An 11,920-nucleotide genomic window follows, 5' to 3' on the forward strand; every position below is an offset into this window, starting at 1 on the left:
GCCTTGAAACCTTTTCCACTTCATACAAAACTCGATGGTATTCGAGGAATAAAATTGATCTAATTTCCGAAGTAATAATAATCTTTATTGTATCAATAATTACATGACTGCATGCATTCGTCAGGTATATTCATAATTACATATATGTGCATTTATTCTACTGAAGTTATAGCTATTCAATTGTATAACAAAACCGGGGTATTTATTTTATTCTTCTTTAGTTAATTTTCATCCAAACAATTCAACATGAACTCTTCAACGGTGTCAAAGGTTTAGGTGTTTATGTTCTCTAAAACGCCTTTGACGCTAGGAGTTGTTTTAATCGAGATTTTAATTGTTTATAATAACTGAGATGTGTAATTCCTTCAAGCATCTTGTCTATCAGTTTCACACTAACTTGGGACAGCAAGTGTTCAAATGCCGTCGTTCTATGTTGTACAATCCGAAAGTTGTTCCTGCCTCTTCTTGTCTCGTATTGGTGGACGTCACTGCCTTGGACCAACTCGCATTTGATTCGACAGTATAGAACGACGTCGAGAATATAGACACAGGGTAAAGTGAACAATCCTAGCTCCCTAAAGGCATCTTTGCACGACTCTCTAAAATTCAATTTGTAAAGAATTCTGACCGTTTTATTTTGAGCTATAAATACTCTTTCGAGTTTGTATTTAGAACAGCTGCTCCACAGTCTCAAACCATAAGACAAATGTGGATGTATCAGGACAAATTAGGCCATTTTTAATACATCAATAGAACAGGATTTTTGCAAGGTTACACATAACATAAATGTCAGAAGCAATCTTGGAGCAGATGCTGTCAATCTAAAAGTCCAATGTAAGCCTTCGATCAAGGTACATTCCAAGGCACTTACGGATTCGGCCTCTTCCAAGAGAACATCGTCCACCATTAGCGCGGGACGATACTCTTGTTCTTGTCAATGCCGAAGGTAAAAATGTATTGAGATTCATTTTGAGCTGTTTGTTTTCAAATTGAGTCTTAAGAAATATTCGATGAATGAATTTAAATCGTTAAATGATTTAACTTCAAGATCATTTTAAAGCTTCAATTTAATACAGAGAATCATGTCATGAGCATATTGAATCACCCTTCTATTCTGGATTGATGCATTAAACTTGTTGATATATATAAGAAAGAGTAGTGGCCCTAATATCGATCCCTGAGGGACACCATAGGGCATATTGACCCTGTTATACAGAGCATTCGCAATCCGTACATATTGTTCTCTATCTTTAAGATACGACGAGAGCCAATCGTACGGCAAATCCGTAATACCACTAGTCCATAACTGGTGCAACAGTGTCGCATGATGGACACAATCAAAAGCTTTAGAGAGGTCGAGAAATATGCTCATCACACGTTCTCTTCTCTCCAGGCCATTGACAACATTATGAATAAGTTCAGTTACGGCATCGATGGTCGATTTGTTTTTCGTAACCCGAAATGTTCAGCACAGAGAATTTCGAAGCTGTCAAGGAATTGTTCATTCTAATAAAGGAAAGCTTTTTCAAAGTCTTTTCCAAGACCTGGCAGAATGGAAATTGGACGATAGTTGATTAAGGTGCAGGATCGTCTTTTTGTAAATGGTAATCACAGTGGATATCTTCAGTGCGGACGGTAAGACACCATGCGCAACAGATTGATTAATTTTGTGAGTGGTGTCAAAATATGCTTGAAGCACTTTTTGATTAACCACACAGACATGCCATTAATGTACAAGACTTGGTGAAGAAATCTATGTATCCTTCATAAAAGCATTATTATTGTTGAATATTCGTGCAAATCCCAAATAAGATGGGGCCTGTATATGCCTATATATTTAGCAGATTGCAAGACATCGAACCCTAGATATTGAGCCTTTCTAATTAATATTAGCTCTGTTATAAGGTTAATTAATTACATTCCCAACAGTCTCAGTAAAACTGAAAGGCTATGATAAACTCCAAGTAGATCTTTGATTACAAACAAAGTTATGTCTTTGCATTTCTTCCATGTCATATAAAAATACATGAAAATGGATTTTTAATTAAGTATGTCGCACTGGCGGCATATGAAGAGTCTACTGGAGGATATTTATTGGTTAATCAGAACAATATCTTAAACTTATAAGTACTTCATTGATTAAATATTTAAAAAGTATACTTTTACGAAAAGAAAAAAAAATTGCGATGCTTATTCTGTAAAGTAAATCCTTTGTTGAAACGTATGAATAGACAATGTAATCATTAATCTAAGAGAAGCCCGATTAGTAAGAATGTACTTTAATTATGGATTCAGCTGAACTTCCTGAAACAGTAAATAAAGTACCTAGATGTTTCCTCTCACAACATTCACAATGCACCAACCGTAAGTAAATTTTAAACATAATTTTAATACTGTTAACTGTTTATAACATAATAACTACTAGATATAGTTTAGGGTGTAATTAAAATTATTCATATACATACAAAGCCTTCCTCACTGATGTTTCTAAACATTGTTAATAAACTTGATGCATGAATTGGTGTGTTTACGTGATAAAAGCGGAATTTAAAGGTTGTTGCTATAATTACAATGGCATATTTTTCAATAATTTTGTAACGAAAATATATGAAAAATTATCATTAAATGTTTTTAAAATAGGAGTTTGGTCAAGCATTTTCATTTTATTATATGTCTGTATTTAATTTACGTAACACTGGAAAGCCGTTTAAAATATGTTTGTTTAAACATCCTCCAAACAGGCAGAGTCTGGGCGGAATATTATTTTCACAAAAATGTTAAGTAATGTAACGGTGAGCCCTGGAACTTGGATTAGAGACTTTAATTTTAAATGTTATTTATAGTTTCGATAGGTTGTATAAACAATATGGTGTAGATGGAGCTTATATTGGTTACTGTTAACTTACATTAAAACATAAAACCAATATTTAATACTTTTATTTTTTTGTGGGGCCCTTCGATAGCGAGGCTATCTTCTTCAGACACATCACAGAAAATTTTACAATTTACAAATTTTTTTTGTATTTAGCCTACTTTTGTGTTGTGTCTGAAGAAGATAGCCTCGCTATCAAAAGGCCTTACAAAAAAATAAAAGTATTAAATATTGGTTTTATGTCTTAATGTAAGTTAAACAAAATGGTGTCTATTTCATACTTATAAATAATCATGTAATTATTTAATGTGTATGTATTTTGAGAAAAATACATAATTATACTAAACTATTTTTTTAATTTTCTTTTTTCACTCCTCAAAGAACATGTTTTCGCTCATGACTTTCTTGACCAACTCGTCTAACATTCAGGATGTCCTCCCAACTGATGTGAAGATTAATAAAGTTTTTCCCTATTAAAAAAATCAAGGTTTTACCTTAATAAATTCAGACCAATATCAATTGTTTATTGTTTTCTTCAACACTTAGAGAAAACTGCACACTCCTGCAAGCGTACATCTGTAGTACATCACTTAAGTCCATTTCTCTACTATATTACACCCATGACACCAATAATATAATATACTCATCTCAATTGGGATTTTATAATAAAGTCTTTACAATTTTACTCACTTTCTCGATTCAATTACTGATTTGATGTTGTCGACCACGCTTCTCAAGATTGCTTAAGGTGGCATATTTGAGTCTAGGCTGAGATACGGTATAGTTGTCTTATGATTTTGTTTTCTTCGAAATTTCAATAGAATTTTTGACCCATATGATCTTGCAGATCGTCTGGGGTCTCAACCGCGAGTCAATTGCAGAGAATATTTTCGGTCCGTTAACACTCCCTCTTAATTAATTAATTTATCATTGTATTAACTTTATTTTTTTAACCAAAATTGTTTTAATCTTCCAAGTTATAGCTACAATAATAGAAACTAAAACCAGTATTACTATATAGACGTTTAAATAGAAACAATAGACATTAAGGTTAAATATTTATAAAAACTAAACTCTTAATTTTAGTTGTAAATGTTATTTAACTTTTTTCCTCTTTAAATAAAAGCAGCTTTAAATTTAAAATCATTTAGAACAAAGTTTGGATGTTATCTGGTTGGAAAGGCTTTTACACTTTTGCATGAAGTTCTAGAGGTTATTTGAATAAGAGCTTAACATTACATGCTTATAATAGTTTTGCATTTATTATTATTTATTTATATTTTATTCATGTAGGCTAATTTGTGTAGACAAAAATGAAATATTCTATTGTGTAAAATAAAATCTGTACAATTTTAGTATTTTTTTTTTTTAATTTTAGTAAAATAGGGCAATCCGCAAACTAAATGGTGTTGTATTTTACTTTTTACGTTACTACTGCCACTATAATTTAATTAATGGCACTCATTAAATAGTGTCTCTAAGGGATTGTTTTACATGCTTACGAAATTAAGCACGTTAAACTAACAGATAAACCTAAAAGTGTGGAGTTTTGTAATGCTATAATAACAAAAAATTAGAATCATGAGTTCTTTGAAAAAGTTATTTAGTAAGAAACCAACTTTTTTCATTAATGTTTATGTCAATCGTCGAATTTGGGGGTCAGAACCACCACATGAGTTTGTCTAGCATGAGCGCGACACTCAAAGTCAACATTTGGTGTACTTAATGCACGATAGATGGAGCCATTTTTCTTTGCAGAGAATTCTGTAACTGGGTACAATTTATTGTGGTATGCTGACACTTTTTTGCGTTTTCCTGAATAGATGAACTTGAAACCACAGAAAGGCCAATGCACTTCCAGCAGAATGTGGTCCATAACATTTCCACAACCGTGTTCAGCATGTTCTGGATGACAAGTTTCAAGATCGATGGATTGCGAGGGAAGGACGATACAGTGGCCACTAAGGAGTCCAGACTTAAATTCTTATGCATTTGTTCTGGTCAATGTTAAGAACATTGTTATTCAGAGAAGATTAGAACCCTGAACCACATACGAGTGCGAATAAGGGATGCTATTACAAGTGTTACTGAAGAAATCCTGAAAACTGTTTGGTGGGAGAGTGAATATTGGTTTCATACCTGCAGAGCCATAAACGGTGGTCATATCGAAATTTATTGAGTACCACTAAAAATGTTTCGCATTTATAAATGTTATCAAACAGTTTAAATCTTGTGAGTAAAAATTAAAGTTAATATGTGTCAGTTCTTTTTGGACCTTCCTGTAATCTGATAGGTATTGTGACCAATTGTTTTAAAATTTTTCATATTGTCACCAGCTGTTCAATGAGGCAACCATGAGCTATTCTGAAATTGGCTATTATTCGAAAGATTTCTTTGGCTGCACTTGATATAATAGTGTCACATTCGTACTTCATAATTGATTGAAATTTAATCTAGCAATTTAGTCTTCAGAAAAGAGTCAAATAAACCTCTTCTCTGAATTATCCACACGTCTTTTGAAGACTTCGACGACACATCAATACTGTATTTATCTTCTGACATAAAAATATTGGACAAATTAATACTAATCCAACTTTTTAATGCGAAGGGGTTGCAGAAGCAATTGCTATGGGTTATTTTGGAATTGCTAAAATACGTGCAATAAGTTGTATCTTCCAAAAAGATTTATTTAATATCGCCATTGAAATTATCGTGGCACCACAGCTAGTGGCGTATATACAAAATTATTTAGGGGGGCCGACACATTGATAAGGAAGTATTCTAGGAAGTATAAAATTACCTTCAAAAATAGAGGCTTAAGAATGTTCTCCCGGGAAACTTCTAAGCTTTAAGACCACATAAGTGTGTTCTAGCTGAAAACAAACTACTAGGTGCAATTTTAATGTTGGTCTTTCAAAATGTATGGAAGGAGGGGCTTGAGACCCCTGAGCTTCCCTTATATACGCCCATGGCACAGACAATAGAGCAATTGGCATCTTCTTGCCATCTCTGGAAACAATGAAACTAGGTATCTGAGATGAAGGAGACGGATGCATTGGTCAGATTACAGACAATAATGAAACACAGCAATGCTAGAATCAGTGCCTATGAATGATAATATCTGAGGCACTGCAGTCCACTAAGAATATGCTGGAACTAAATTGTTACTTCTTACTAGTTTTCGTAACCTCCTCCGATAACAATTTATATTTATTATTATTATTGAGCTTATTTTTAAACGGACACAGTACACCAAGGTGGACTTTTATGAAAACTGAATTCTGTTATAAGTGAAAAATAAACATCTGGTAAAGTTCAAGCTGTCAACACAGTTTCGTTGTCAGTTGAAAATTGTAACTCGCCAAATCATTTCATAACTCCATAGTAAAAATTCACATTTTTCTCTCATGAAAAAATATTCAGCGTTTACAGATTTAACCAAATACCTTCAGTTAACAATCCAAAAATTAGTATGACACGTTCAACAACATATTTCATTATTGTCAAAGCAGCATAAACATTTCCAAACTGTCAGCGCTGGGTATCCGTAGGTCACTTTCATTCAATAAATGAAACTCAAATGGAACACAAAACACACACAGACTCAAACACAGGATCATGCGGGTATGAAATAAACAAAAAACACTCATTTGACGTTGCGTACGGTTTGAATGTGTGCAGATATGAGTCTTGAGTTGAGTTAGCAGCTAAAGTGCATAAAAAGATGTAATTAACATAATTTTAACGCTCATACAAATGAATCAATTATTTTTTATCTCAGGACAACTTTCCATCGAATGAATTTTATAATGTTTTGTTTTTTTGTGTACACACAAGAGCAACGTTACATTACTGGTAATCAAATAAGAAAAGCTTGTATTCAATTCTTTTTTTGCGACGTAGTTTCCAGCATAAAGACGGCCAGAAATAATGTATCGGAACACTGTGTACGTAGATTAGTTTCAGAATGGCTAACCAGAACAGTTACCAAAATGTCAGCTATAGAAAAGTAAACTATTTATTACAGAATAATGGTTGTTGGAGATTTGGTTTGTATCAAGGAAATGAACAGAAGATTCATTATTAACCAAGAAGATTAACCAGCACAACATTAATTTTAGTTTCACGAATATTACGCATAACCTTATTAAAATTCTTACTTAATATAAATTCCAGATTACAGACTTAATTTAATAAAAATCACGCAAGATAAAACCATATTGAAATCGCACTGTTTAGAATAATTAACAAAATATTATTATCAAGTCTGTCACAGTGTTAGACTTCAGACGCTGCATTATTTGAAAGGTGAACTGGAGCTGAACTTAACATTCTTATTGAATCAACCCTTCCCACCATTGCTCCACGTTATGTGTAGATAACTCAGTTGCTCCACTGTGATTTGAGATCGTCTCAAAAACATCGTAGTGCACTCAATTGTGTACGTGATGAGATAACGATAACACAATTTTATCTTGATTACATTTGTTTGTAGTCAAGGTGTCTCTGATGTCGAAATGATGTAGAGGGTTCGTTTTGAGCTTCTTCAAATGGATGTTGATTCCATATTTCAGGATTCAAGTCTGTCAAGCGTTAGCCTTCAGATAAGTGGAAGGTGAACTAGAGCTGAACTTACCATTCTTATATTTTGTATTTACTAAACATGCCGTAGATATGGTGGGAAGGGTCAACCCACTGTGACTGTTGAGTTTAGCTGCAGTGAGAATACCTTGTCACCTACATTACACTATATTTTGTAGTCTAGGTATCTCTGATGTCGAAACAGTGTAAAGAGTTCTTTGAGCTTCTTCGTAGCAAATTTTTTTATATCTCTTCTCCAGGAATAGTAGCGACCATCTTGACTTTAGCTCTATAAGATCAATGTTAATCTTCATAGATTTTTACGACCTTAATTAAGTCGTAGAATTATGAAAACTGTATCGTTTAAAAAGCATAACATACATACATAAGCATACATACATAAGCATAGCTTATGCATAAAAACGTTTTTATGTATACTGTTTGAACAATTAACCAAGGATGTACAAGCAATATTTCGATAACCTATACAAAATTAATTAGCGTTTGGATCCGTTTTACATCTTTCAAAGAGACCTTTCTCATAATCCTAAGACTAGAAATAAGTTCCTAAAAGGGTGACATTAGTCTCTGATGTCAAAACGATGTAAGGAGTTCATTTTGCGCTTCTTCGTCGCCGACACCTTTGATCTTTTCAGACGATCGTGTCTCCAGATCTCAGGAGTGAAGTCTGTGACAGCGTCAGATTCCAGACGCTTCACTAAGAGGAAGGTGAACTGGAGCTAAACTCAACATTCACAGGTTAAATATTGATCCTATTAGATAAAAATAAAGATTGCCGCCATTACAGGCGGCTCATAATCGTATTATTATCTGAACATAATTTAACAGAAATTTCCACACTGAGTTGTATATAAAAGGTAAAGTATGAGAAGTGTATACTTATTTACAAGAACGCCAACCCATTCAGTTTAAAGCGCTGATCTATCGAGAAGCCCCCTCTGTGTATCACAAGAGATAGCTTGGGAGAACGTCACGAGATGATCGGCCCTGATCAGACTTACTTCAGTGTAGGCCTGCCGCATGAAAGACACCCATTGACATGGGCGTGTTGAGACAAGAAGCGGTCAGGGAAGACTCACAAGAGATAGCTTGGGAAGACATCACGAGATGATCGGCCCTGATCAGACTTACTTCAGTGTAGGCCTGCCGCATGAAAGACACCCATTGACATGGGCGTGTTGAGACAAGAAGCGGTCAGGGAAGACTCACAAGAGATAGCTTGGGAAGACATCACGAGATGATCGGCCCTGATCAGACTTACTTCAGTGTAGGCCTGCCGCATGAAAGACACCCATTGACATGGGCGTGTTGAGACAAGAAGCGGTCAGAGAAGACTCACGAGAGATAGCTTAGGAGACCGTCACGAGATGATCGGCCCTGATCAGGCTTACTTCAGTGTAGGCCTGCCGCATGAAAGACACCCATTGACATGGGCGTGTTGAGACAAGAAGCGGTCAGAGAAGACTCACGAGAGATAGCTTAGGAGAACGTCACGAGATGATCGGCCCTGATCAGACTTACTTCAGTGTAGGCATGCCGCATGAAAGGCAGCCATTGACACGGGCGTGTTGAGACAAGAAGCGGTCAGAGAAGACTCACTGGAGCGGCACGGCCGAGTGACAGCTGATCGCTCCGACCCACTCCCTGGAGTGTCACTAACATAATTTCACTGAAATAGCAAGTTGACAGTGTTCTCGGAGAATTGACGTATTCTCGAGAACACGAGTTAAATTTGACCAACACCTTTTTATAAGACATTGATCAACTCTGACCTTCAGTCAAGGACGTAGCCAGCGAGAGGGTCCAAGGGATCCGGATCCCCCACCCATTCTCAATTGTTTCAATTGTTTTGTAGTAATCAATTATTATTATTTTAATAATTCAGTATTACTGAAATGTACTGCTGAAAGATCGTTCTCAACAAAGATACGAGTCAAGAACTTTTTAAGGAACAAAATGGGGCCTTACTTGCTGTCAACTTTGTTAAAATACCAGTTGTCTTGACCCCTCACCCCCCCCCCAACTAGCACCTTTATTCGTTTTTAGCGACACGTAACTAAAAATTATTGTTTGAAAATAATTTGCTTTATATTTTTAAACGCAGAAATAAACAAGCTACAACTTACTGCAACCCCTGATTGTAACTTTACTAATATATTTTTTTTAATTCTCTTTAAAGCCTCAGCTCTTGTTTTGGATCACTGTGGCTATTATTCCTATCATGATTGGATCTCCCCGGGATTTAAACCCGTGATCTCTCAGTTAGAGACCCGTGTCTGTATCCACTAGTCTACGGAAGAGGACTACTTTGTAGTTAACGTTCAAACTCTAGTATCTATATTTTCCGATCCGAAAGTAGAGTCAATTTATAATTTAAAACCGGAAATTCATCTCGATGTTGAGATCGTGTTTATTCAGAGTGTTTCATACTATCATTATTACTGTTAATGTTTTTGAACTAGTACAAGATAGCAAAACGCCATACCACGTGTCGCATATTAGGTTTCGTTTAGATTGCTTAAAAAACTTCATAGCTATAAGAAGTTTTTAATCTTCCGAGCAAAAAAAGAGATAAAATATGCCAGCCTTCCGAGGCTTTAACGATGCTCACACGAATTCCACAGATAGACCTGCACCATCACAAAATTCATTATTTCTACGCAGAAAAATGTTTCATCTAAAATTTAAAGTCTACGGATGAAATTTTTTTTAGATATCTTGGTTTCACATTATAAATTTACATTTTTTGCTCATTAAGTTTCATATCAGTGTTCAAATAATAAGTTCCGATGTGCTAGGGAGATTACTCCAACGCAAGTGTGCACTTAAATCAAATTTTATCACTGACTTTGATTTAACATTGACTTTCCTCTCTATTATTGTTTTCTGTCGACTCTATGAATACAAATTTCATGTGTTAAAATCACGTATCATTGCACGCAGTTTGTTTACAAATTTATATATTCCGCGATATTATTGCTGCCATTATGGTTGTCCGTAAGACCATTCTAAAATATTCGCAAACGCTAATCCAAATCACTTGGAGTGACATGCACCATCATTGAACTCAGTGTTACCTATAAATGAAGCTTCATGCAAGCTTTAAAGTCTACAGGTCAGTTTGTTTTCAAGATACCGTTCGGACATACAGACAAAAATGAACATTTTGTAGTGTCTCGAAAGATTTGGCTTCGCTAACGCTTAGCCAATACCGTAAACAGGCAGGGCCAATTAATTAATACAATTACAGTATGGAATTAGATAAATTAAAAAAAAATACTTTAAGTTTAACAAATTAAATTCTTAAAAAATGTTTTAATAGCCGTTAAAACAAATAGTCGAAGAGGGAATTCAATTAAAGTGTAGCTAATGAGAAACCACTACTTCCAACCTCCAGTTTCACCTTATGAACATGATGCTATTTAAACTTTTGAGCGTCGCGTAGATTTTAGCTCCCTCTACATCTTCGGCCTAACATCATTTGTTAAACGTCAGTTCTCATGCACCAATAAAGTGTTGTCCAAGTTCAAACTCTATTTTAAATATTATGAAGTACATTCTCAATATAAGTACAATACGAGGAATGAGAATACTCTGAATAGAATCGATATTACCTTGATGTTATGAAACATGTTGCCATTTTACTTTTGGGAAACTGTGTTACAAATTTGGGATCCGAGAGAAAAGAGGAGCGAGGCATAAAAGCCAAAGCGTTATAGTTTGTAAACTGATGAACAACATCAAACAGAAGACGTCCCAGCGGTCACAAAGCAAAGTCTAAAGTGTCTATATTTTCGACCAGTTGGCCAACATAAAGAAAAAATATCGAAATTAAAAATCTAAAAGAGTGAGACGGACAAAGCGCGGAGCAGTCTCCCCTTCTTCAGCCGCCCAGACACTTTTACTGCCGGTATATCACTCGCGTCATCCGCCGGTTTTTCTGTCTTCTGACATAATTAGCCTGCCTCCTTTTTGTGGCGATTTATTGTTAGTCATCATTAGCCCTGAAGTAGTGACTGGTAAGATCGCGTCGTCGAGTGCCAATCTAAGAGTGTCAGCAGCAGCAGTAGTAGTCTACTCCTTTGTTTGTCTTCGGCCTGATATTGTCTCAGATAAATGTCTCAGATTAGTCTCAAGGGTTACTACGTCAATGGGCGCTTGGAGGCGAGGGTGTAATAACGCGCGCTGGCGGGATACGGCCTCCGGGTTATCTTTCTTGGCAGAACCGCAGGGAGAGCGTTCAAGGATTTATTATCCTGTTTTGATTACACTAGTGGGTGAATAGATCGTCCAATATCTTCTTTATCTATCAATATGTAACGAGTTTAAAGTGAGATATCATCATTGTTCGTGATATCTGCTCGGAGATCAATTCAGGTCACTTCTCAAGGAGCACAGATGCTGTTGGTTTATTCACGCATTCAAGTTCAGGAAATGGTTGAATAC

The sequence above is a fragment of the Homalodisca vitripennis genome, chromosome 4, assembly GCF_021130785.1.
Source record: "Homalodisca vitripennis isolate AUS2020 chromosome 4, UT_GWSS_2.1, whole genome shotgun sequence".
Taxonomy (NCBI): Eukaryota; Metazoa; Arthropoda; class Insecta; order Hemiptera; family Cicadellidae; genus Homalodisca; species Homalodisca vitripennis.